The 26,826-nt window shown below is 42.2% G+C and overlaps 1 pseudogene; it reads left to right on the top strand.

Annotated features, from left to right (window-relative positions):
- The first annotated feature begins 2,124 nt into the window (after nt 1-2,124).
- Nucleotides 2,125-26,826, top strand: part of LOC105530005 — a 29,935-nt pseudogene continuing 5,233 nt past the window's right edge.

Here is a 26,826-nt window from a genome sequence, read left to right as displayed (position 1 = left end):
TGACGAGTTGATGGGTGCAGCACAGCAACATGGCACAAGTATACATATGCAACAAATGTGCACGTTATGCACATGTACCCTAGAACTTAAAGTATAATAATAATATTAAAAAAAAAAAATCTAATGCAGCTACTGCCCTGATAAGAGGCGGAGTCAGGTGGTAAGGGGAGTGACGGCGAGCAGCTGAAAATACAGATGAAGCTTTGTTTGCTTACCCTCTGCTCACTTCCTGCTGTGTGGCCCATTTTCTAACAGGCCACGGACAGGAACCAGTTCATGGCCCAGGGACTGGGGACCCCTATTCTAGAGGATTATTAAGGCAGCGAAACTTCTGATTATGATACTATAAGGTGAATACATGTTGTTACACATTTGTCCAACCTCCATAGGATGTACAACACCAAGAGTGATCTTAAAGCCTTTATTTTAAAAATGAGTTCTTATCTTTTAGAGATATATACTAAGATATTAAGTATAAAAACAATATGACATGTGGGATTTGCTTCAAAATAATTGAAGGAGGAGAGGTTGGAAGTATCAATGAAGTAAGATGGCTGTGAGTTGGTAAGATGGATGATGAATAAATGGGGATTTATTTAGCTATTTCTTTATCTTTGATTATGCTTGAAATATTTTATATTAAAATTATACAGAGTTTTAAAATTATACAGAGAATGAAGCCAGGTCCGGTGACTCATGCCTGTAATCCTAACACTTTGGGAGGCCGAGGCAGGTGAATTACTTGAGGTCAGGAGTTTGAGACCAGACTGGCCAACATAGTGAAACCCCATCTCGATTGAAAAGATGAAAACTTAGCCAGGCGTGGTGGCGCGTGCCTGTAATCCCAGCTACTCAGGAGGCTGAGGCAGGAAAACCGCTTGAACCTAGGAGGCAAAGGTTGCAGTGAGCCAAGATTATGCCACTGCACTCCAGCCTGGGCCACAGAGTGAGACTCTGTCTCAAAAAAAAAAAAAACAAATAAATTTAAATAGATACACATATAGAAAATGACTCCATCTATATAAAATTAGTCTATTTATCAGCTAGCCATGGCAGCTCACACCTGTAATCCCAGCCCTTTAAGAGGCTGAGGCAGGAGGATCACTTGAACCCAGGAGTCAGAGACAAACCTGGGCAACATAGTGAGACCCCATCTTTACTAAAAATAAAAATGATAAAAAAAAAAATTAGCCGGGCATGGTGGCAAAAAAAAAATTAATTTATCTATCTATATACCCATACACATACACACACAGACACACACGCACAAATGTTTTATAATTGTATACATGTACATATACACGCATTGCTGACTGTCTTCCCATTCCTGAGCCTTATCACTCATTCCTGACACCCCATTCCATTTCAAAATGCTATGCATCTGTAGGAACACTCAGGCATAAGTCTAAAGAGGTAGGCAAGAACCGGATTACAAATACGGTGTTTCTGTTTGCCTTGCTAAAGAGTTTGAACTTTATCCAGATGTCCATGAAGATCCCGTGAAGGACCAGCAGCCTTAGTGGCTGACTATGAGAACAGATGAAATACGGTGGTAAATTGGGGGCAGCTGAGGAAGAGAAGACTCTGTAATCTGAGAGCAAGTTATGGCAAAAAGCGTTCTTGGGTAATCCCACAAGAGGGTCTCAAAATTCATTTAGAACTGGCCTTAACAGAAACCCCAGAACAGAGGTCAGCTCAGCTCATTCTTTCTTGTTTTCTCTGTGGTAAACTCCAGCTGGTGGTCTCAGAGGGAAGAGGCTTGTAAAAATTAAAAATGAAGGGTGTTGAATCCAGCAGTTTCACTCTAGATATATGCCCAAAAGAACTGAAAGCAGGACTTGAAGAGGTATTGATACATTTATATTCATAGCAGCATTGTTTGCAATAGCCAAAAGGCGGAAGAAAGCCAAGTGTTCCCCAGCGGGTAAGCGAATAAACAAGATGTGGTATATCCATACAATGAAATATCATTGAGAGCCAAGGGTGGGCGCCAGTCCTTGAAGGCAAATAACTGTAACCCAGACAAAAAGTAACCTTGAGGTGTTTGGAGAGCCAGGTAGCAGGCAAGCGGGGCTTTCCAGCGTCATCTTTAGAATTTGCAGCTCACTAGCTCAAGGAAGTGAGATGTCGAAGCTGCTACCCAAAGCAGTCAAACCAGGGTAAGATAAAGTCTTCAGAGCCCTCTATACATTTGAACCCAGAACTCCAGATGAACTATGCTTTGAGGCAGGTGATATCATCTACATTACTGATATGAATGACGTCAATTGGTGGAAAGGCACCTCCAAAGGCAGGACTGGACTAACTCCAAGCAACTATGTGGCTGAGCAGGCAGAATCCATTGACAATCTATGTCTGAAGGAGCAAAAACAGGCAACTTGAGTTGGTTGCGAGAGTGTTTGGAGAACCGAGTGGGTGTTAATGGCTTAGACGAGGCTGGAAGCACTGCCTTAGACTAGGTTTGTCATGGGATTTCAGAGACATAGTGGAAATGCTATTTACTCAACCGAGGATTTAACCGAGCCAACAGAACAAGTTGGGAGACACAGCTTTGCATGCTGCTGCCTGGAAGGGTTATGCAGATATTGTCCAGTTGCTTCAGGCAAAAGGTGTCAGAACAGGCTGAAGAAACAATGAGAAGAAGCTGGCTTTGGGCATGGTTAACAACGCCCATGGATCTCTCCTGTAAAAGAAACAGGAGACAGATGCAGTTCGAACATTAAGCAATGCTCTGGCTATTCCAAAACTTTGTCTGCCAGAAGAGGGTTGGTAATTATTTTTTAAGTACATATGAACATGGCAGTGTTGTACTGTGTTGGAGTAGAACAGGTAAATGAAGGGTTCTTACCTTTGGTTTACCAATAAATGACTGGATTCTTTACTGTATAAAATACATTTATGTTCACCAGAGTAGAACAAGAAGAGATGATTTCTATTTATCAAGCTAAAGGAATTTTATAATTTTTTTTCTTTAAAAAAATGAGTGCTGGGCGCAGTGGCTCATATCTGTAATCTCAGCACTTTGGGAGCCCGAGGCAGGTGGATCATGAGGTCAGGAATTCGAGACCAGCCTGACCAACATGGTGAAACCCCATCTCTACTAAAAAATACAAAAATTAACCGAATGTGGTGGTGCACACCTGTAATCCCTATTGGGGAGGCAGAGGTAGGAGAATTGCTTGAACCTGGGAGGTGGAGGTTGCAGTGAGCCAAGATTGCGTCATTTCTCTCCAGCCTGGGAGACAGAGCAAGACTCTGTCTTGGGGGAAAAAAAAATCAGGATAGTATTTTGGTTAAACTTCTTTACCTCAAGGATTGACATATTTTGAATGGATTTTTCAAGGGAGGGAAGGCTTACTATAATAATAAACCAAAATATGTAACAGAAAATCATCAGCTATTCTGACAAGAATAAACATTTTAAGAGTCTTTTAAAAAAAGAGTAATATGATTCAGTGTTAAAAAGACAGGGATTTCTCTCTTTTTTTTTTTTGATACAGAGTCTTACTCTGTCACCCAGGCTGGAGTGCAGTGGTGCAATCTCCGCTCATTGCAACCTCCACCTCCCAGGTTCAAGCAATTCTCTTGCATCAGCCTCCCAAGTAGCTGGGACTACAGGCACCCATCACCACACCTAGCTAATTTTTTTCTTTTTAGTAGAGACGGCATTTCACCGCGTTGGCCAGGCTGGTCTCAAGCTCCTGACCTTAAGTGATCCGCCTGCCTTGACCTCCCAAAGTGCTGGGATTATAGGCGTGAGCCACTGCACCTGGCCAGGAAGGAATTTCTGACACATGCTCTAACACAGATGAACCTTGAGAATATTATGCTGAGTGAAATAAGCCAATCACAAAAGGACAAATACTGTATGATTCATATGTGGTATCTGAAATAGTCAAATTCATAGAAACAGAAAGTGGAATGGTGGTGGCCATTGATTAACGGGTATAGAGTTTCAGGTTTGCAAGAGGAAGATTTTCTTTTTTTTCTTTTTTTGAGATGGAGTCTCACTCTATCACCCGGGCTGGAGTGCAGTGGTGTGATCTCGGCTCACTGCAACCTCCACCCCCTGGGTTCAAGCAATTTTCCTGCCTCAGCCTCCTGAATAGGTAGGACTAGAGGCGCCCGCCACCGTGCTCAACTAATTTTTGTATTTTTAGTAGAGATAGGGTTTCACCATGTTGTCCAGGCTAGTCTCAAATTCCTGATGTCAGGTGATTTACCCGCCTCAGCTTCCCAAAGTGCTGGGATTAGAGGTGTGAGTCAGCGCTCCTGGCCAGATAAAAATATTCTGAAGATCAGCTGCACAACAATGTGAATATACTTAACACCACTGCACTGTATGCTTAAAATGGTTAAGATGGTGAACTTTATATTATTTGCATTCTGTGACAGTTAAAAAAAATTTTTTTAAAGGGTGTTGAGTTTTTTATAGTTTTCTAGCCTTCCTTTCATTTTAAATTTCTATATTTTTAAAGGCCTTGGTGCCAACCCAAGATGATTGTGGGGAATGTTATAAATATACATTGGGCTGGGCACCGTGGCTCACACCTGTAATCCCAGCACTTTGAGAGGCCAAGGTGGGCGATTGCTTGAGCTCAGGAGTTCAAGATCAGCCTGGGCAACATGGCGAAACCCTGTCTCTACTAAAAATACAAAAACTAGCCAGGTGTGGTGTCACATGCCTGTGATCCCAGTTACTCGGGAGGCTGAGTTGGGAGGATCACCTGAGCCCAGGAAGGTCGAGTCTGTAGTAAGCCAAGATCATGCCACTGCACTCCAACCTGGGTGACAAAGCAGGACTCTGTCTTAACAAAAAAATTTTTTAAATGATAAAAATAAATATAGATTAAATATATAAAACATCCTAGCAAGAGAAAAAAACTATATGTAATATAAAAACATATATAAACAGATTATATAATAAATATTATTATATATGTATATATGATATAAGTCACATATACAAACATGCACTTTCTTATCCATATATTTATATCAATAAAATAATCTAAACAGCACGTGGTTGGTGTGTGCTGTTTTTAGTACTGGATTATAAAATCATCAACATTTATTTGATTTGGTTGAAGCCGATCATTGAGACATCTCTTCCTGTGAAGAGCCAAATGTAACACTAAAAGGGGGCTGTCTAACTGGGAAGAGGCTTTTGAAAGTTTTCCAGGTCCCATGTCCCCAGTCCTCAATTGTCAACCATCATCCCGTCTTCACCTAACCTGCAGTAAGTCTGACATTTCAATCCGACGCCTGAGTCTAGGCAGGTAAAGTTATTTACCAGAAAGAAATAAAAATCATGTAACAGTAATAAGTCTATGTTTGAGTACCAGTATTAGAAGTGGTAATATTTCCGATTTGTGCGTGTCTTGTTTGTTACACTGAAAAAAAAAGAAACATTTCATATATTAAACTTGTGGTTTGTCTTAGACAGAATTCCTCCTGAGCAGGGGGATAAAGATTTGAGGGCATTTAATCCATTTGGGAGGTGACCCCTGAAAGTACCACTAGTAGAGCTGGGGAATGAGACAGAGAAGAAAAGAAGCCAATTAATGAATAGGTGACCAGTGTGGGCAGCTGGGACTCAATCCTCCCGTGCTAGGGATAGGCCCCCAAATCTGGCCATAAACTGGTCCCAAAACTGGCCATAAACAAAATCTCTGCAATACTGTGACATGTTTGTGATGGCCATGACGCCCACACTGAAGGTTGTGGATTTACCGGAATGAGAGCAGGGAACACCTGGCCCACCCAGGGTGGAAAACCGTTAAAGGCATTACTGAACCACAAACAATATCATGAGCAATCTGTGCCTTATGGACACGCTCCTGCTGCAGATAACTAGCCAGACCCATCCCTCTATTTCAGCCCATCCCTTTATTTCCAGTAAGGAATACTTTTAGTTAATCTAGAATCTGTAGAAACAATGCTTATCACTGTCTTGCTGTCAATAAATACGTGGGTAAATCTCTGTGTGGGGCTCTCAGCTCTGAAGGCTGTGAGATCCCTGATTTCCCCCTCCACACTCTGTATTTCTGTGTGTGTGTCTTTAATTCCTCTAACGCCGCTGGGTTAGGGTCTTCATGGCCAAGCTGGTCTCAGCAAGCGGTGCCCAATGTGGAGGCTCAAACCCAGGCCAAAGGGTCACTGGGGTGACGGTGGGAGAACGTGGAACTAAGCTGGAGGACATCCAAGTACTCTTAAGCTATCCCCGTGGTGAGTAAGAATGGGAGCTCGGAAGCATCAGAGTAACAATGGGACAAGTGTGGGCTCTGGTTCATTCTACCTTGGAACCTTTTCACACTGATGATGAGGAGGAAGGAGAGTAAAATGAAGTAACAGAAGAGGTAACAGAGCAGGTTTGTTTGCCAGCTAAAGTTAAAGCGGCAAAGGAGGAAGAGGTTCATCCCTACCATTCTGCACCCCCTCCTTATTTTGAAGAAAAAATGTGGCCTGACCCCCCAGATCTTTCTTTTCCGGAGGACACTGGGCGAAAAGTAGTTGCCCCAGTGACTGTTCGAGCAGCGCCTCAAGCGACCGCTCTTAGTTCTATTCAGGCAAGAATTCAGCAAACTAGAAAAGAGTGTGATTTAGAGGCTTGGCAGTTCCCTGTTAGAATACACCCCCCAGATCAACAGGGAAATATTATAGCTACATTTGAGCCTTTTCCTTTTAAATTACTCAAAGAATTTAAACAAGCTATTAACCAGTATGGACCAGGTTCTCCTTTTGTAATGGGACTGTTAAAAAATGTTGCTGTCTCCAGTCGGATGATTCCTACTGACTGGGACCCTCTTACTCGAGTTTGTCTAACTCCTGCTCTGTTCTTACAATTTAAAACTTGGTGGGCAGATGAAGCTTCCATTCAGGCTGCTCACAATGCCCAGGCCCAACAACAAATTAATATAACGGCACATCAACTTTTGGGGGTCGGCACCTGGACTGGTTCAGATGCACAAGTGGTCATGCAGCAGGATGCCATAGAGTAGCTTAGAGGAGTGTGCATTAGAGCTTGGGGAAAAAACCACTTCAGGTGGAGAACAATACCCTTCCTTTAGTGCTGTCAAACAGAGACCAAAAGAACCGTATGCAGATTTTACAGCTCAGTTACAGGAGTCTCTTAAAAAAGGTGATTGCAGATTAGGCTGCTCAGGATATAGTGTAGCTTTCCACAATGCTAATCCCGATTTCCAGGCTGCTCTGCAACCTATTAGAGGGAAAGCACATTTAGCTGATTATATCAAGGACTATGACGATATCGGAGGCAATCTGCATAAGGCTACTCTGCTAGCCCAGGCAATGGCAGGACTGAGAGTGGGTAAAGGAAATACTCCATTTCCTGAAGCTTGCTTTAACTGCGGGAAGCAAGGTCATATTAAAAAAGAATGTAGAAAAAAATCAGTGAGTCAGGCCACCAGATAGGGGAAAAAAGAAAACTACTGAGCCTGAAATATGTCCAAAATGTAAAAAAAGAAAAACATTGGGTCAATCAGTGTCACTCTAAGTTTGATAAAGATGGAAACCCGATTTCAGGAAAAGCCATGAGAGGCCTGTCCCGGGCCTCATTCCAAACCAGTACATTTCTGGCTCAGGCCATTCCCTCACCCCTGTGCGATGTCTGTCCCCTGCCGCAGCTGGTAGTGCCGCAATAGATTTATGCTGCACAAAAGCTGTGAGCCTCTGTGTGGGGAACCCCTGCAAAAGGTCCCAACAAGGGTCTGTGGACCCTTGTCAGTGGGGACAACAGGATTACTTCTAGGAAGGTCTAGTTTAAATTTAAAAGGGGTGCAAGTACACACAGGAGTCATTGGTTCAGATTACAATGGGGAAATTCAAATTGTTATATCTACTTCTGTTCCTTGGAAAGCAGAGCCAGGAGAGCGCATAGCACAGCTCCTCATTGTGCCCTATGTGGAAACGGGAAAAGTGAAAGGATTTTGAAGCACAAATAAACAAGGCAAAGCAGCTTATTGGGTGAATCGAATCACTGATAAACGTCCTACCTGTGAAATAACTACTCAGGGAAAGAAATTTAAAGGTTTGGTAGATACAGGAGCAGACATTTCAATAATTTCTCTACAGCACTGGCCGTCAGCATGGCCAATTCAGCCTGCTCAATTTAACATAGTTGGAGTTGGTAAAGCCCCTGAAGTATACCAAAGTCGTCATATTTTGCATTGTGAAGGGCCCGATGGACAACCTGGGACTAGTCAACCAATTATAACTTCTGTACCTATAAATTTATGGGGAAGAGATTTATTACAACAATGGGGAGCACAAATTCTAATTCCAGAGCAATTATGTAGCCCTCAAAGTCAACATATGATGCATGAAATGGAGTGTATCCCTGGTATGGGACTAGGAAAAAATTTGCAAGGTTTGAAGAAACCACTTCAAGCAGAAAGACAAAGTTCCCCTCAAGGTTTAGGATATCATTTTTGATGATGGCCATTGTTAAGCCTCCAGAACCTATATCTTTAAAATGGTTAACAGATAAACCAATTCAGATAGAACAATGGCAGCTAAGTAAAGAGAAACTGGAGGTTTTAGAAGACTTCGTTAATGAACAATTAGAAAATGGACACATAGCTCCAACATTTTCCCCTTGGAATTCCCCAGTTTTCATAATTAAGAAAAAATCAGGTAAATGGAGAATGGTGACAGATCTTAGAGCCATTAATTCAGTTATACAACCTATGGGGACATTATAGCCAGGATTGCCTTCTCCTGCTATGATTCCAAAAAATTGATCTTTTGTAGTTATAGATTTAAAAGACTGTTTCTTTACTATCCCCTTAGCTGAACAAAACTGTGAATGGTTTGCATTTGCAATACCTGCAGTAAACAACCTGCAGCCTGCTAAGCGTTTTCATTTAAAAGTGTTGCCACAAGGCATGTTAAACAGTTCGACAATCTGCCAGACTTATGAAGGGCAAGCAATTGAACCTACTCCTAAAAAATTTTCACAGTGTTACATTATTAATTATATGGATGATATACTTTGTGCTCCTCCCACTTGAGAAATATTACTCCAATGTTATGATCACTTGCAAAATTTGATTTCTCATGATGGTTTAATTATAGCTCCTGACAAAATTCAGACTACTACTCCTTACTCCTACTTGGGGACCTTAGTAAATGACACTACCATTGTGCCACAGAAGGTAACCATACGTAGGGCTCAATTGAAAACATTAAATGTCTTTCAAAAATTACTAGGGGACATTAATTGGATACAACCTGCTCTAGGCATTCCTACCTATGCCATGAACAATCTATTTTCTATTCTTAGAGGAGATCCTAGTCTCACTAGCCCTTGGCAATTAACAAAAGAAGCTGAGGCAGAGCTGCAGCTAATTGAAAAGCAAGTCCATAAAGCTCAAATAGATAAAATAGATCCAGAGAAGACTCTAGATTTGCTAATTTTCCAACTCAGCATTCACCTACTGGTGTAATTGTTCAAGAGCAAGATCTTGTAGAGTAGCTTTTTCTTCCACGTCCTAATTCACGGACTCTAACTCCTTATTTGGATCAAATCACTACTATGATAGTTAATGGGAGAACTTGGATTGTTAAATTACATGGATATCATCCTGGAAAAATTATTGTCCCTCTCACAAAGGCACAAATACAGCAAGCTTTTATAAACAGTCTTACTTGGCAAATCCATTTAGCTGACTTTGTGGGCATTCTCGATAATCATTTTCCTAAAATGAAACTGTTTCAATTTTTGAAATTAACTAATTGGATCCTTCCTAGAATAACTAAATTTAAACCAATTGAAGGTGCTGAGAATGTTTTTACAGACAGGTCTAGTAATGGTAAAGCTTCTTATTCCGGTTCGAAAGGTAAAGTTTTTCAGACGCCCTATACTTCAGCTCAAAAAGCAGAGTTTATAACTATAATTGAGATATTGACTGCTTTTAACATGCCTGTTAATGTGATTTCTGATTCTTCATACGTGGTTCATTCCACACAATTAATTGAATATGCTCAGTTACGATTTCATACAGATGAACAACTGATGACTTTATTTACCCAATTGCAAACAGCAGTTAGGAGTAGAATGCACTCTTTTTACATCACTCACATTAGGGCTCATACACCTCTTTCAAGACCCTTAACTGAAGGGAATCAAATGGCTGATCACCTAGTTGCTAATGCAATAACTAATGCTAGACACTTTCACAATTTAACCCATGTTAATGCTGCTGGTCTCAAAAGCAGATAGAGCATTACCTGGAAGGAAGATAAAGCTATTATCCAGTGATGCCCAACTTGACAAATGGTACATTCCTCATCTTTTACAAGAGGAGTTAATCCTCGAGGATTGCAACCTGATTCTCTTTGGCAAATGGATGTCACACATGTTCCCTCGTTTGGGAGACTAGCTTATGTACATGTATGTGTGGACACCTTTTCTCACTTTGTCTGGGCTACATGCCAATCAGGAGAGTCTTCTGCCTGTGTTAAATGTCACCTTTTGCAGTGTTTTGCAGTGATGGACATTCCAGCTTCTATTAAAATAGATAATGCCCCAGGCTATACTATCCAAGCTCTAGCTACGTTTTTCTCTATATTGAATATTAAACACATTACTGGCATCGTGTATAATTCTCAAGGACAAGCCATAGTGAAAAGAGTGAATCTCTCCCTGAAACAGCAGTTGCAAAAGCAGAGGGGGTAAAACAGGGACTGTGGGACACCCCAGATGCAACTGAATCTAGCATTATTAACTTTAAATTTTTTGAGCCTGCCTAAAGGCCAGATGTTATCAGCAGCTGAACAGCATCTACAGAAACCAGCTGCAAAGACTGAAGCAGAACAACTGATTTGGTGGAGAGATCCAATACCAAAATTTGGGAAATAGGTAAAATAAAAACTTGGGGTAGAGGTTATGCTTGTGTTTCTCTAGGACCAAATCAGCAGCCAGTTTGGATATCATCAAGATACCTGAAACCTTATCATGAACCAGATGCTAAGGAAGAGATTCAAGGAGGATCCCGAGGACCGCCCAAGTTGCATCCATGTCGAGACTGATGCTGAGGAGGAGCCCAATTGTCACGAGCAACACCCATTGAACACAGCCACCTACTTGGGGACAGATCAAGAAGCTGTTGCAGATGGCGGAAGAAAACCTGAGGAAAGCAGGACAACCAGTCACAATGAGTAATTTAATGGTAGCTATGATAGCGGGAATCACCATTGCCATGAGTATGGGCTGACACAGAACAATTATACTTATTGGGCATATTTATCAATCTTGGCTGGCAATAATGTCTGGATGTAATCACTCTATGACACAGTTACACATGCTTTCTAATCTCAGTATTCACCATCATGAATCAGCTCCTATAATTGACGCATACTGCCCTCAAAAACCTATTTGTAAACAAAATTGAACCTGGCCAGAAAACATGAACGTACTAGTTTGGCAAGACTGCATTGCAGAACAGGCAGAGGTGCTGAACAATTATTCCTATGGGATCATTATTGATTGGTCTCCTAAGGGAATGTTTAGCTTGAATTGCACCTCTCATTGTGTGTGCCACGGCCACACTGTGTTCAGCTGGTCTGAATAAAACGGTCAGATGGTAGAAATGATAAGAAGTATGGCAAGACTTCCTGTTATCTGGAAATATGGCAGTATAGTGGCACCTCAACCTCAAATGACATGGCCTGCTGTAGGAGCTAAACATAAGGATTTGTGGAAACTATTAATGGCTCTTAATAAGATCAAAATTTGGGAAAGAATAAAAAAAATCTAGAAGGACACACTGCAAACTTGTCTTTGGATGTTGCAAAATTAAAAGAACAAATATTTAACGCATCCTAGGCACACCTGACCTTAAGGCCAGAAACTGGAGTGCTTGAAGGAGCTGCAGACAGATTAGCAGCTAGTAACCCATTAAAATGGATAAAAACACTTGGAAGCTCTGTGATTTTAATGACGATTGTGTTATTAATCTGTGTTGTTTGTCTTTGTATAGTCTGCAGATGCAGATCCCGAGTCCTGCGAGAAGTAGCTCACCATGACAAAGCTGCCTTTGCTTTCACCGCTTTCCAAAACAAATAACGGGGACATGCTGTGGATAGGCCCCCAAATCTGACCGTAAACTGGCCACAAAACTGGCCACAAACAAAATCTCTGCAGCACTGTGACATGTTCGTGATGGCCATGATGCCCACGCTGAAGGTTGTGGGTTTACTGGAATGAGGGCAAGGAACACCTGGCCCACCCAGGGCAGAACACCACTAAAGGTGTTCTTAAACCACAAACAATAGCATGAGCGATCTGTGCCTTAAGGACATGCTCCTGCTACAGATAACTAGCCAGACCCATCCCTTTATTTCAGCCCATCCCTTTATTTCCAGTAAGGAATACTTTTAGTTAATGTAGAATCTATAGAAACAATGCTTATCACTGGCTTGCTGTCAATAAATATGTGGGTAAATCTCCATTTGGGGCTCTCAGCTCTGAAGACTGTGAGACCCCTGATTTCCCACTCCACACTCTATATTTCTGTGTGTGTGTCTTTAATTCCTCTAGTGCCACTGGGTTAGGGTCTCCATGACCATGTTTGTCTCAGCACTCCTGGAGACTTCTGGGAAACTCTGTAAGTTGATGTCTTGCTGAGAAATGAGGAACTGGGGAATTTATCCTTGAACTCCTGCTTGTTACTAATGGAGGGCTGCCCCTGGGATACCATCGCCCAGCCACTTCTAGCCAGCTCCTGACACCATCCAAGCACACACCTACAACAGATGAATTCTCAGGCAGAGACAAGGCACCTGTGGGTAAGAACCTATTAGAGATTGTGGTACTGCTGAGCATCGGAGTCACAACTCACTTGGTAAAGCTTAGCACTAATGATTATGAAACTTTAAAATTGCATTATTATAATTCACTGTGCAGCCAATAACCTCCATGTATTGATGAGTATGCTTTTTATCCATAACAAGTAGTTGAATATAAAAGAGCCTAACAATGACCCCACAGGCTGTATAAGAACCTCTGGGGCCCCTTTGCAAACAGAGCCTGCCCTTGAATGACACCAACACAAATTCTCAACAGCCAGGAATTGAGAGAGAGATGGAATTCTGATTACATCACTTGAACTTAATACAACAAAAACCAAAATCTTGATCTACCCTTGGGAGCTCCCGGTTACAGACAAAAATTCTCTGTTTTTGGTTTCATTTACTGAACTCAAACTAGCTGAGCTGAGTAAATGAAAAATCATACTGACATCCTGTATTATGGCTTGGGGAAAGGAAAAGGCATCTTTATCAAGGTCTCTCAGCTGGTACAGAGATGAGACTCAGACAAGCCTGGGTAGAGAGGGACACGGCATGTTCCACAGTGAGCCTTGGCTGACAATGTCACCTAAACTGTTGGGAAATGCCTAGAGGACTTCAAACAAGGGTCCAGCCATACCATCGGATTTGAATGTGCCCTGTGGAAAAGATTTTGAGCTTCCTTCAAAAATTAGAATTAAAATATTAAAAATCATGAATTTACAGTAATACTAAAAAAATCTCTTTGATCCTCTTTTGAATTTGCTATGGCAGCAACTCATCCTACTAGACACTAGTAAATAACAAAAAAGAAGTAATGAAGCATTTATCCTGTCTTCTCTGTTCAAATGGTATATTTGTTGTTGTTGTTTATGAGACAGGGTCTCTCTGTCAACCTGGCTGGAGTACAGTGGTGCAACCATAGTTCATGGCAGCCTCGACTTCCTGGGCTCAGGGAATCCTCCCACCTTAGCCTCTGGAGTAGCTGCTACTACAGGTGCATGCCACCACTCCCAGCTCTGCCCAAACTATATTTCATGGTAAATAAATAGGTGAGGAGGGATAGTTCTTTATACAAGAATTCCATTTCATAGATGCAGAAGATACATACATATAAAATCATTTTGCATCTCCTAATGGAATAACAGAACTAGGCAATAATCAGCAATGACTCATAAAAATAATTCAATGAACATTTGATTGTAAACTTCACGATAGATGAGTCAGACTTTTACCAACCAGATAGTAGGTATTTCTGATGTAATCAACCAATAATATATCATACCACCTATGAATTACTCTTGCCAAAAAATAAATTAAACTTGGGCCTAGTCAAGTTTCACATTCAGACTTTGGATCCTGATAAATAGAGAGGACAAAGGAAACAAGAATGCAATCAACCTAGTCCAAAATGTGGAAAATTTAGAATAATTGACTTGGTTCCTTATAAGTGCATGACATTAAAGAGTGGAAGAGGAAGGAAAATTATTATTGATTAAAAGAGAACTGACATATTAACTAAATACCACATGTGGTTATTTTGTAGATTCTGACTCAAATAAATAAACCATAGAAAGGCACTTTAGATTAAAAAACATATTTGAGTATTAAATGAGAGCAAAATAGAAGGCAATTAGAACTCTCATACATGGCTGGTAGAAGTGAGAAATGGTTGTGAAAGACAGTGTGGCGATTCCTCAAGGATCTAGAACTCGAAACACCATTTGACCCAGCAACGCTATTACTGAGTATATACCCAAAGGATTATAAATCATTCTACTATAAAGACACATGCAAATGTATGTTTACTGCAGCACTATTTGCAATAGCAAAGACTTGGAACCAACCCAAATGCCCATCAATGATAGACTGGATAAAGAAAATGTACACCATGGAATACTATGCAGCCACAAAAAAAGAATGAGCTCATGTCCTTTGCAGGGACACGGATGAAGCTGGAAACCATCACTCTTAGCAAACTAACACAGGAACAGAAAACCAAACACTGTATGTTCTCACTCATAAGTAGGAGTTGACCAATGAGAACACATGGGCACCGGGAAGGGAACATCACACACCTGGGCCTGTTGAGTGGTAGGAGGAAATGGTAGGGAGAGCATTAGGACAAATACCTAATTCATGCAGGTCTTAAAACCTAGATGACGGGTTGATAGGTGCAGCAAACCACCATGGCACATGTATACCTATGTAACAAACCTGCACATTCCGCACATGTATCCCAGAACTTAAAGTAAAATTAAAAAAAAAAAGAAAATGCAAAATGGTTTAGCGACTTTGGCAAACAGTTTGGCAATTTCTTATAAAGCTAAACATATACCCACCATAAAAACTGGCAATCCCACTCCTGGGTATTTGCCCAAAAGAAATGAAAATCAGTGTTTACTCAAAAAATCCTCTATGTGTATGTTTATACTGGCTTTATCTATAATTGCCTAAGTTGAAACGATTCAAGTGTCCCTCAACAGATAAATGGGTAAATGATCCATACTACAGCCATACAATAAAATGCTACCCAGCAATATAAAGTAACAAACTACCAATAGACTCAATAACATGGACCAATTGCAAAAGCAGTATTCTAAGTAAAGGAAGTCACATTCAAAAGCCTATACATGGGTCAGGTGCAGTGGTTCATGCCTGTAATCCTAGCACCTTGGGAGGCTGAGGCGGGTGGATCACTTGAGGCCAGGAGTTCAAGACCAGCCTAGCCAACATAGTGAAACCCTGTCTCTACTAAAAATACAAAAATTAGCCAGGTGTGGTGGTATGCACCTGTGGTCCCAGCTACTCAGGAGACTGAGGCACAAGAATCTCTTGAACCCGGGAGGCAGAGGCTGCAGTAAGCTGAGATCATACAACTGCACTCCAGCCTGGGTGACAGAGCAAGACTCCATCTCAAAAACAAAACATACAAACAAACAAAAACCCTACATGCTTTAAAAACAGACACATAGAACAATGAACAGAAAAAAAAGACAAGAAATAAATCCAAGCATATACCATCAACTAATTTTCAACAAGGCCACCAAGAAGACACGATAGTGGAAGAATAGTCTCTTCAATAAATAGTGTTGGAAAAACAATATCCACATGGAAAATAATAAAACTTGACCTTTATCTTACATCATAAACAAAAATCAACTAAAAATTCATTAGTGACCTAAACTTCAAAATCTGAAATTGTAGGCCAGGTGTGGTGGCTCATGCCTGTAATCCTAGCACTTTGGGAGACTGAGGCAGGTGGATGGTTTTAGCCCAAGATTTCAAGACCAGCCAGGGCAGAATAGTGGGACCCCCGTCCTACAAAAATACAAAAAATAGCCTAGTGGGAAGGCACATGTTTGTAGTTTCAGCTACTGGGGAAGCTGAGGTAGGAGGATTGCTTGAGCTCAGGTGGTAGAGGCAGCAGTGAGCACTCTAGCCTGGGCAACAGAGTGAGACTGTGTCTCAGAAAAAAAGAAAATCTGGCAGGGCACAGTGGCTCATGCCAGCATTTTTGGAGGCCGAGGCAGGTAGATCGCTTGAGGTCAGGAGTTCAAGACCAGCCTGGACAACATGGTGAAACCCTATCTCTGCTAAAAATACAAAAATTAGCCAGGCTTGATGGCACATGCCTGTAATTCCAGCTACTCAGCAGGCTGAGGCACAAAAATTAGCCAAGTGTGGCAGCGCGCACCTGTGGTCCCAGCTACTCAGGAGGCTGAGACACAAGAATCGCTTGAACCCGAGAGGCAGAGGTTGCAGTGAGCTCAGATCACGACACTGCACTCCAGCCTGGGTGACAGAGTGAGGCTCCATAAAAAAAAAAAAAAAAAATGATAAAACACACATGGCAAAATAATGATTATTACTGAAGCTAGGTGATTGTTACCTGGGGTTTGTGGTGCTATTCTTTCTACTTTTGTGTATGATTGAAAATAATCATAATGAAAGGTAAAAAGACATTGAAAAGTGTGGAGGACTCCGTAGTCACTCCACCTGGCTTCACCACTTACCACCTATGTTGAACTTGGACACATATCTCAGCTTCGTTTTTCACCACTTAGATGTTAGCAATATTTTGACTTATGGGATTTTATGATGACTAACTGAATTAGTATAGGTGAAGTGTTTAGGTAATGAAGAAACTGTATACTCTCAATAAATAGAAGTTATGATCATTAGAAATTGGATTGGCTGGGTGTGGTGGCTCATGCCTGTAAGGCCAACACTTTGGAAAGCTGAGGCTGGTGTATCACATGGGGCCAGGAGTTCAAGACCAGCCTGGCCAACATGGTAAAACCCCATCTCTACTAAAAATACAAAAATTAGCCAGGCATGGTAGTGGGTGCCTGGCTACTCAGGAGGCTGAGGGATGAGAATCGCTTGAACCCGGGAGCCAGAGCTTGCAGTGAGCCGAGATCACGCCACTGCACTCCAACCTGGATGACAGAGCGAGACTGTCTCAAAAAAAAAAAAAAAAAAGAAAGAAAGAAAGAAAGAAATTGGATTGAGGTATATACAGGCATGTCTGATAGACCTGGGGCAGGGGAGGCAGGCAGAAGAAATCTGATTTTCAAGGGAGCAAAAAAAGTTCCTTTGCATGAGAGAGAAGACCAATATGTTTACCACAAGGCCTGCATTTTGGGAAGGCAGCAGTGGTTAGTCCTGAGTATGACATGCAATGGGTCTCGTATGTCCCCCAACCAGCCTCTCTTACCTCTAATCCCAGTGTGTCCTGAAGAGAGAGTAGTGTTAAAAGTAAAGGTAAATGTCACTAGCAGTCCATGTCACTCTGCTAGGTGGTAAATGTGAAATAATTAAATAGGCCAGACACAGTGGCTCACACCTGTAATCCCAACAGTTTGGGAGGCCAAGGTGGGAGAATCACTTGAGGTCAGGAGTTTGAGACCAGCCTGGGCAATATAGTGAGACCCTCTCTGTACAAAAAATTCAAAAATTAGCTGGACATGGTGGTGTAAACCTGTAGTCCCGGATACTTGGGAGACTGAGGTATGAGGATAGATTGAGCCCAGGACGTTGAGACTAGCCTGGGCAACATGGCGAGAGCCTATCTCTATTTAAAAAAAAAAAAAAATGTAAGAAAAGGAAAAAAGAATTAAATCATCAGCATCAAGGGCTCTCTGCCATGAAATACCATCTAAAAGAAAAGAAAAGAAGGCATTTCCTTGTGTCTCTACTCACAGTAGGTGGAAAGTATAATAAATGAAGGAAACTGAATGCAAGTTAGCTTAGGCAAAAGTAGGAATAATGAGCTCTGTTACTGGAAAGATCGATGCAGGAGCTGGTTGCAGACAGTGAATGCAAGTCAACTGATGGCATGAGGATCTCTCTCTCTCTCTCTCTCTCTCTCTCTCTCTCTCTCCCCCTCCCTCCCTCTTTCTCTCTCTCTCTTTTAGCTTTGCTCCTCCCTGGAGGCTGCTGGCCTATCCTCATCTTCTTCACATATGTGTCTTCCATGTGGTGGAGGAGGGGTAACTATGGGTGTAGAAAGCTCCAACTCAACATCCTCTCAACACGCAACCACAGTGTAAAAGGAAGTCTCCTACCTCTTGGTGTCTGTATAAAATCTCAAGGAATAGTTCTGATTGGCTGTATTGGATCATGTGTTCACTCCCTGGGCCAATCACTGTAGTAGGTAGATGGGTTACTATGCTGAGTAGGCCTGGGTTCTGGGAACTAATACCGTGCCTGGTCACCAGTAGAAGCACAGGGAATTGGGGAGGACCACAGGGAAAGGTTATCAAACAGGTAAAAACAAGAGAGAAGTGAATGGTTGGATCAGGAGGCAGCAGATAGAATAGTTAACTCCATGGACTAAGCTGCCCAAGGACATCAGATGGAATAGTTAACTCCATGGTCCAAGCTGCTCTAGAACATTATGTGTGCATTAGGGACACAGTTAAGTAGGCTGAGTGCAATAGCATGACATCAGGACAACCTTGAATGTTCACTCCAGCAGTGAGTATCAGCAGTGTGGTGGAGGAGTTCAGGGGACATTGAAGCACAGAGGACATCTATGGATGGCAGTTCAGGGAAATGCTGAGGGCAGGATCTAGAACAGAAGGACTTCATAGCTACATGTATCTATCTGATTATAGTCAGGAAGACCCTATATCCACATAGACTTGTGGAGTGTCTAGAAATAGACCTTGGTGAGTGTAGCAGGCACTATTGCTTCCTTCCATACTCCCAACCACTCACTTCTAGTTACCCAAGGCTGCTGATATGGTTTAGCTCTGTGTCCCCACCCAAATCTCATCTTAAATTGCAATCCCCACATTTTGAGGGAGGGACCTGTAATCTCCATGTGTTGAGGGAGGGTGGTGATTGGATCATAGGGGTGGTTCCCCCATGCTATTCTTTTGATAGTGTGTGAGTTATCATGAGATCTGATGGTTGTATAAGTGTTTGGAAGTTCCTCCTTTGTTCTTCTCTCTCCTGCTGCCTCGTGAAGAAGATGCTTGCTTCCCCTTTGCCTTCTACCGTCATTGTAAGTTTCCTGAGGCCTCCCAAGCCATGTGGAACTGTGAGTCAATTAAGCCTCTTTCCTTTATAAATTACCCAGTCTCAAATAGTATCTTTATACCACTGTGAAAATGGACTAATATAGTAAATTGGCACTGTGGAGAGTAGGGTGCTGCTATAAAGATAACCTGAAAATGTGGAAGTGACTTTGGAACTGGGTAACAGGCAGAGGTTTAAACAGTTTGGAGGGCTCAGAAGAAGACAGGAAAATGTGAGAAAGTTTGGAACTTCCTAGACACTTGTTGAATGGTTTTGACCAACATGCTAATAGGGATGTGGACAATGAAATCCAGGCTGAGGTGGTCTCAGATGGAGATGAGGAACTTGTTGGGAACTGGAGCAAACGTCACTCTTGCTATTCTTTAGCAAAGAGATTGACAGCATTTTGCCCCTGTCCTGGAGATCTGTGTAACTTTTGAGACAGCCAAATGCCTAGGCAGATAAAAAGGGGTCCCCAGAGAATCTCCAACCCACCCATCTGCACAGAAGTATCTGATGTAAAGACTTGTAAAAGGAAATCTCAGGGAATTGGGGAGGACCACAGGGAAAGGTTATTAAACAGGCAAACACTTGTTTACATCAGATACTTTTGTGCAGATGAGGGAACCTGCCCAGGGCCTTGTCTGAGCATGCCCACCTACACACTGTGGGAAGCGGAAGAAGCCTGGCATCTTCAGTTCCTGTGTGGTGGCCTAGGATTCAATCTGAGAGGTGGGAGGCCTGTTAGCAGGACTCTGAGTTTTTTCCTTTCTGCCCAATAAAATCCTGCTCTACCCACCCTTCATTTAGTGTGTCTAAGTGCCTAAATTTTCCTGGTTGTGTGATAAGAACTCAGGCTTTTTTTTTTTTTTTTTTTTTTTTAAGATGGAGTCTTGCTCTGTCTCCCAAGCTGGAGTGCAGTGGTGCAACATTAACTCACTGCAACCTCTGCCTCCTCAGTTCAAGCAATTCTCCTGTCTCCACTTCCCTAGTAGCTTGAATTACAGACGCTCAGCTGAACTAAGGAGCAAAATTTTGCTACACTTTGAACTTGAAAGAGGTGACCTGAAGTTGGAACATAAGTTTAAAAGGGAAGCACAGCATAAAAGTTTGGAAAATTTGCAGCCTGACAATGTGATAGAAAAGAAAAACCCATTTTCTGGGGAGAAATTCAAGCCAGCGGTAGAAATTTGCATAAGTAATAAAGAGCCAAATGTTAATTGCCAAGACAATGGGGAAAATGTCTCCAGGGCATGTCAGAGTTCTTGGCAGCAGCCCCTCCCATCACAGGCCTGGAGGCCTAAGAAGGAAGAATGGTTTTATGGACCAAGTCCAGGGCCCCACAGCTGTGGGCAGCCTCAGGATTTGGTGCCCTGTGTCCCAGCCACTTCAGCTTCCAGCTGAAAGTGCAGGGGCCAAGGTGCAGCTCAGGCCATTGCTTCAGAGGGTGCAGGTCCCAAGCCTTGTCAGCTTCCAGGTGGTGTTGGGGCTGCAGGTGCACAAAAGTCAAAAGTTTAGGTTTGGAAACCTCAGCCTAAATTGCAGAGTGTGTATAGAAATCACTGAATATCCAGGCAGAAGTGTGCTGCAAGGGTGGAGCCCTCATGGAGAACCTCTGCTAGGGCAGTGCAAAGGGGAAGTGTGGGGCCAGAACCCCCACACAGAGTCCCCACTGGGGCACTGTCTAGTGGAGCTATTAGAAGAGGGCCAATGTCCTCCAGATCCCAGAATGGTAGATCCAGTGACAGCTTACACCATGCGCCCAAAAAATCCAGAGACACTCAATACCAGCCCCTGAAGGAGTTGTCCAAGGCTGTGGGAGCCCACCCCTTGCATCAGTGTGCCCTAATTGTGAGATGTGGAGTCAAAGGAGATTATTTTGGAGCTTTAAGATTTAATGACTGCCCCACTGGATTTTGGACTTGCATGGGGCCTGTAGCCCCTTTGTTTTGGCTAATTTCTCCCATTTGGAACAGGAGCATTTATCCAATGCCTGTACCTCCACTGTATCTTGGAAGTAACTAACTTGCTTTTGATCTTACCGGCTTCTAGGCTGAAGGGACTGGTATTGTCTCAAATGAGACTTAAGACTTGAACTTTTGGGTTAATGCTGGAGTGAGTTAAGACTTTGGGGGACTGTTGGGAGGGCATGATTGATTTTGAAATGTGAAAAGACATGAGATTTGGGAGAGGCCAATGCAGAATGATACGAATCGGCTCTGTGTTCCTACCCAAATCTCATCTCCAATTGTAATCCCCATGTGTCAAGGGAGGTACCTGAAATCCCTATGTGTTGAAGGAGGGAGGTGATTGGATCATGGAGGCAGTTTCCCCAATGCTGTTTTTGTGATGGTGAGTGAGTACTCATGAGATTAGGTGGTTCTACACAAGTCTGGAAGTTCCTCCTTCAGTCTTCTCTCTCCTGCCACCTTGTGAAGAAGGTGTCTGCTTTCCTTTCACCTTTTGTCATGATTGTACGTTTCCTGAGGCCTCCCCAGACATGTGGAACTGTGAGTCAGTTAAACATCTTTCCTTTATAAATTACTCAGGCTCAGACAGTGTCTTTATAGCAGTGCAAAAATGGGACTAATACAGTTGCTTAGTGCAGCTTATGATGCCCTACTTGAGGGCTATTTTATTAGGAATGCTGAAGAACTCAGCCTGTGCAAAAACCAAGCCAGAATGTGTGGACAAGACAGGAAATCAAGTGCACTGATGCTTCTGGAAGCAGCCCTCAACCAATGATGGTAGAAAGTTAGTGGATAATGACCCTCCTTTCTCGCTCCCCACTTGGAATGACTCTGAGTCTCATGCTGACACTGCCTTCCAGCATCCCCCAGCAGGATGGAGCTGCAGCTGTTCACAGGGGTAATTGGTATGATTATGCACCATTTATTGACCTTCCTCCTTGTCTCACTTTCCCACCTTCCTGCTGGTGTTTCCTAATATCCTCCTCCCAAATAAACTTGGTACATTTGAATCTTTGTCTTAGAATCTGATTTTCAGGGAATTCAGACTGTAAGAGTAACACACTGGTAGGGCAGGAGGGGTTGTGAACAACTGAGCATTTCTGAGGAGGTTTTCAAAAGTCAAGTAGGTGAAGTTAAGAAGATTAGGATAGAAAGGAAAGTAAAGAGGAAAGGAGGGAGAAAGAGAAGGAGTGATGGAGAGAGAAAAGGAAAAAGAAAGGAGGGAAGAAAGGAAGGAAGGAAGAGTGGGAAGGAAGGAAGGAGAAAAGGAAAGAGGGAAGGAAGGAAGGAAGGCAGGCAGGCATGGTGGCTCACACCTGTAATACCAGCATTTTGGGAGGCCAACCCAGGTGGATCACCTAAGGTCAGGAGCTTGAGACCAGCTTGGCCAACATGGTGAAATCCTGTCTTTATTAATAATTAAAAAAATAAGCTGGGCGTAATGGTGTATGCCTGTAATTCCAGCTACCCAGAAGGCTGAGGCAGGAGAATCACTTGAACCAGGAGATGGAAGTTGCAGTAAGCCCAGATCTCTCCACTGCACTCCAGCCTGGGCAACAGAGTGAGAATCCATCAAAAAAAAAAAAAAAAAAAAAAAAAAAAAAAAAAAAAAAAAAAAGGAAAGAAATAAAAGCCTAGACAACTGAATAATGAGCCCACTGTTTAGTGTATAAAAAGCGTATAAAAAGCACATTACAGATAGATGTTGATAAGTGAATTAATTATCAGATAAATGAATAAGTTAAAGCCTCCTCCATTTTAGCTTTGTAAGTAACATAACCCTGTTCTTCTCAGAACATTTTTATACCATTTAATACCAACAATTCAGAAGAGGTGCTAAGTAAAGTGATACCAATTCCTTAACATAAAAGCACTTCTTGGAATTTCATTTTTGTACCCTGTAATATAGGGTTAAGCATCAGTAACAGTGATAATACCACTACCTTTCTCAAGAGGACTTCAGAGGCTAAAATAAAATGATGCTTTGCATAAGAGAAAGAACTCTTCTACTAGGCATTTTTGGTTTTGGTGGTGGTGATTATAACAGAGCTATGTCACTATGATGGTATAAACAACATAATTGCCATTTTCCAGTTGTACTGTAATAATGAGACTGTGCCTGCCTGGTACCTACCATATAATAGAGGCTCAGTTAATGATGAATGAATAAATGGGTGAAATCTACAAGTGATTCTTACTTCATTCATGTATCATTAACTCCTTCTCAAGAAATCACCAAACAAGGCCAGGCATGGTGGCTCACATCTGTGATCCCAGCATTTTGGGAGGCCAAGATGGGAGGATTGCTTGAGGCCAAGTGTTTGAGAACAGCCTGGGTAACATAGTGAGACCCAGTCTCTACAACATATATATATTTTTAAATTAGCTGGGTGTGGTGGTGCATACCTGTAGTCCCAGCTACTTGGGAGGCTGACGCATGAGGATTACCTGAGCCCAGGAGTTGAAGGCTGCAGTGAGCTATGGTTGTACCACTGCACTCCAGCGAAAAGAAAAGAAAAGAAATGAAGAGGAAGAAGGAGAAGGAGACGAAGGGAAGAAGAAGAAGAAGAAGAAAAAGAAGAAGAAGAAGAAGAGGAGGAGAAGAAATAAATCACCAAATAGATTGTCTAATTGCCTATTTTATTAGAAATATTGACACCCATCCACCTTTCTCTTAGATTTCTCCTTTCAAGTATGCAATGTGACTTGACTTCAGAATTCATGAGACTAAATCCCTGCTTTCACACAAATCTATTATTATGTACTCCACCTGCATGCCCTTTTCTCTCTCTTTCTTTCTTTCTTTGTTTTTCTTTCCTTCTTTCTTTCTTTTTGCTTTGATGGGTTCCTGGGAGATGGTGATTGTCAAATAGTGGTTACTGAGGGTCATGGAGAAAAATACAAGTCTGCAGGCTTTTGGCGGAAACTTCTGGGCATAGTAATAGGTGAGCCTCATTCCTGGGCAGTGAATACAGGCAAGTGGATGGTGTAAATGTTTATTTTAAGGGGGCAGTCATTTATTTTTCAGGCAGAAAGTTTATACAGCTTGAGAGAGTTATTTGGAAGGAAATGAGAGTCATGGCCTATAGTACTTATGGGCCTGGTCTGCCTTCCTTCTCTCTGCCCAGCAATGAAAATGAAGTTTACCCCTTTCCTGCAGCCCCCACAGCCACCACACACCTCCAGGTCTCACCATGCAGACCTCTACACAAGGACAGTTGTTTTTGGAAAGAGTTTCACGTTGCAGCCTCAGATGGTCCCCACTGAAGGATAAACTTAAACAAGTTCTGTGGATGTAATGAAGCTGGCCCTTGAAGCCAGGGAATTTAGCAATGTGGCTGAGAATACAGGCCTTGGTTTCTAAGGCAGAAAACCAAGCCTGGACTTTGTCACTCATCCACGATGCGACCCTGGCCTCCCTTTCCCCACTTGTAAATAGATCGGTAGGCTAAATGCTCCCACAAAGTCCCTTTCAGCTCTAATGTGATATTTCAGGAAAGATCTGTGGCATATTTTAACTCACAGCTCTGCCAGCAAAAGTTCCTTGGTGCATCCTGTGCTCCTCCCTGGGCCATGTTGTCTCTCTAACTCCTTTTCTCAGCTCTTACTCCTTTATTGATTCATTCAAAATATTCATATTGTAACAGCTGGAACAAGAAAACAAACAAAATTTTCATTTTAGCTTAATTTAGTTGAAAAATTCACACATTACAGGAAAAGGGTATGTACAATTCTAAATCTCTGACTTGTAAATTTGAATTATATATTCTGCCTTTTCAGGAAAATATTGCCGTTGATCTAGTAATATTATATTTGAATAAAGCTTTTTGGTTTTGTTTTTTGTTTTTGTTGAGATAGTCTTGCTCTGTCGCCCAGGCTAGAGTACAATGATGTGATCGAGGCTCGCTGCAACCTCCGTCTCCCAGGTTCAAGCAATTCTTTTGCCCCAGCCTCCCAAGTAATTGGGACTACAGGTGCATGCTACCACACCCAGATAATTTTTGTATTTTTAGTAGAGACAGGGTGTGAGCCAAGCTGATCCTGAACTCCTGACCTCAAGCAATCCACCCACCTCGGCCTCTCAAAGTGCTAGGATTACAGGTGTGAGGCACTGTAATGCAATGGGCTCTTGGAATATAGCCCTCAAGAAGACAAAGAACTTTCTAGAGTGGAATTTCCATTCTAGTGGAGAAGGTAGACAATACTTAAGTAAGCAAGAAAATAATAAGTTAACTTTAGGTCATCGTTAATTTTTTTTTTTTTTTTTTGAGACAGAGTCTTGCTCTGTGGCCCAGGCTAGAGTGCAGTGGCATGATCTCGGTTCACTGCAACCTCTGTCTCCCAGATTTGAGCGATTCTCCTGCCCCAGCCTCCCGAGTAGCTGGGATTACAAGCGTGTGCCATTATGCCTGTATAATTTTTGTATTTTTAGTAAAGGCGAGGTTTCACTATGTTGGCCATGTTGGTCTCGAACTCCTGACCTCATATGATCCACGTGGCTTAGTCTCCCGAAGTGCTGGGATTACAGGTGTGAGCCACCATGCCTGGCCCATTGTTAATGTTAGTCCAAGAGGCAGTAGAGCATAGTCGTGCTTGGCTATGAATGGTCACTGATGAGCTGTGTGGTCTTAGGAAAGTTACTTAAACTTTCCGCGCTTCAATTTCTTTGTCTGTAAAATAGAGATAAGATTATCTGCCTCAGTGTTGTTGAGAGAATTAAGCGAGTTAACATGGAAAGCTCTTAATGCAGTGTCTATATAAGCTTTAGCTGCCATCTTTATCATCATCCTCACCACCACCATCATTATCATCATTAATCTGCCACTATTTTCACCAATTCTTCTTTAATTTATCTCTCTTTTTCCAGGCCTTTAGAGTCAGGTAGCCCCAGATTTGAATCCCATCCATCACCTACTAGGTGTGTGTATTAGTCTGTTCTCATGCTGCTAATAAAGACACACCTGAGACTAGGTAATTTATAAAGGAAAAAGTTTAATGGACTCACAGTTCCACATGGGTGTGGAGGCCTCACAATCATGGTGGAAGATGTAGGAAGAGCAAAACGACGACTTACATGGCAGCAGGCAGAAAGAGAATAAGAGACAAGCGAAAGGGGAAACCTTTTATAAAATCTTCAGATCTCGTGAGACTTATTCACAACCACGAGAACAGTAAGTGGGAAACTGCCTACATGATTCAATTACCTCCCCCCAGGTCCCTCCCACAACAGGTGGGAATTGCAGGAACTACAATTCAAGGTGCGATTTGGGTGGGGACACAGTCAAACCATATCAGTGTGCGACTTTCAATAAGTCACATCACCTCTCTGATCTTTAGTTTCCTTATATACAAAAAGGGGATGACAATAATAATGACAGTAATACTTCCTTCTTCTACAATAGGGTATTGTGAAGACTAAATCGTAACGTGGTTCTGGTGCCTAGTGGAGCCTCATAAATATTCATTTTCTTCCTCTTACTTCACATATTTCTGTTTGGGCTTTTTTTTTTTTTTGACG

This window comes from Mandrillus leucophaeus, unplaced genomic scaffold, assembly GCF_000951045.1.
Source record: "Mandrillus leucophaeus isolate KB7577 unplaced genomic scaffold, Mleu.le_1.0 Scaffold799, whole genome shotgun sequence".
Lineage (NCBI taxonomy): Eukaryota > Metazoa > Chordata > Mammalia > Primates > Cercopithecidae > Mandrillus > Mandrillus leucophaeus.
The sequence above is the reverse complement of the archived record's forward strand: the minus strand, read 5'-3'. Positions and strand labels throughout refer to the sequence as shown.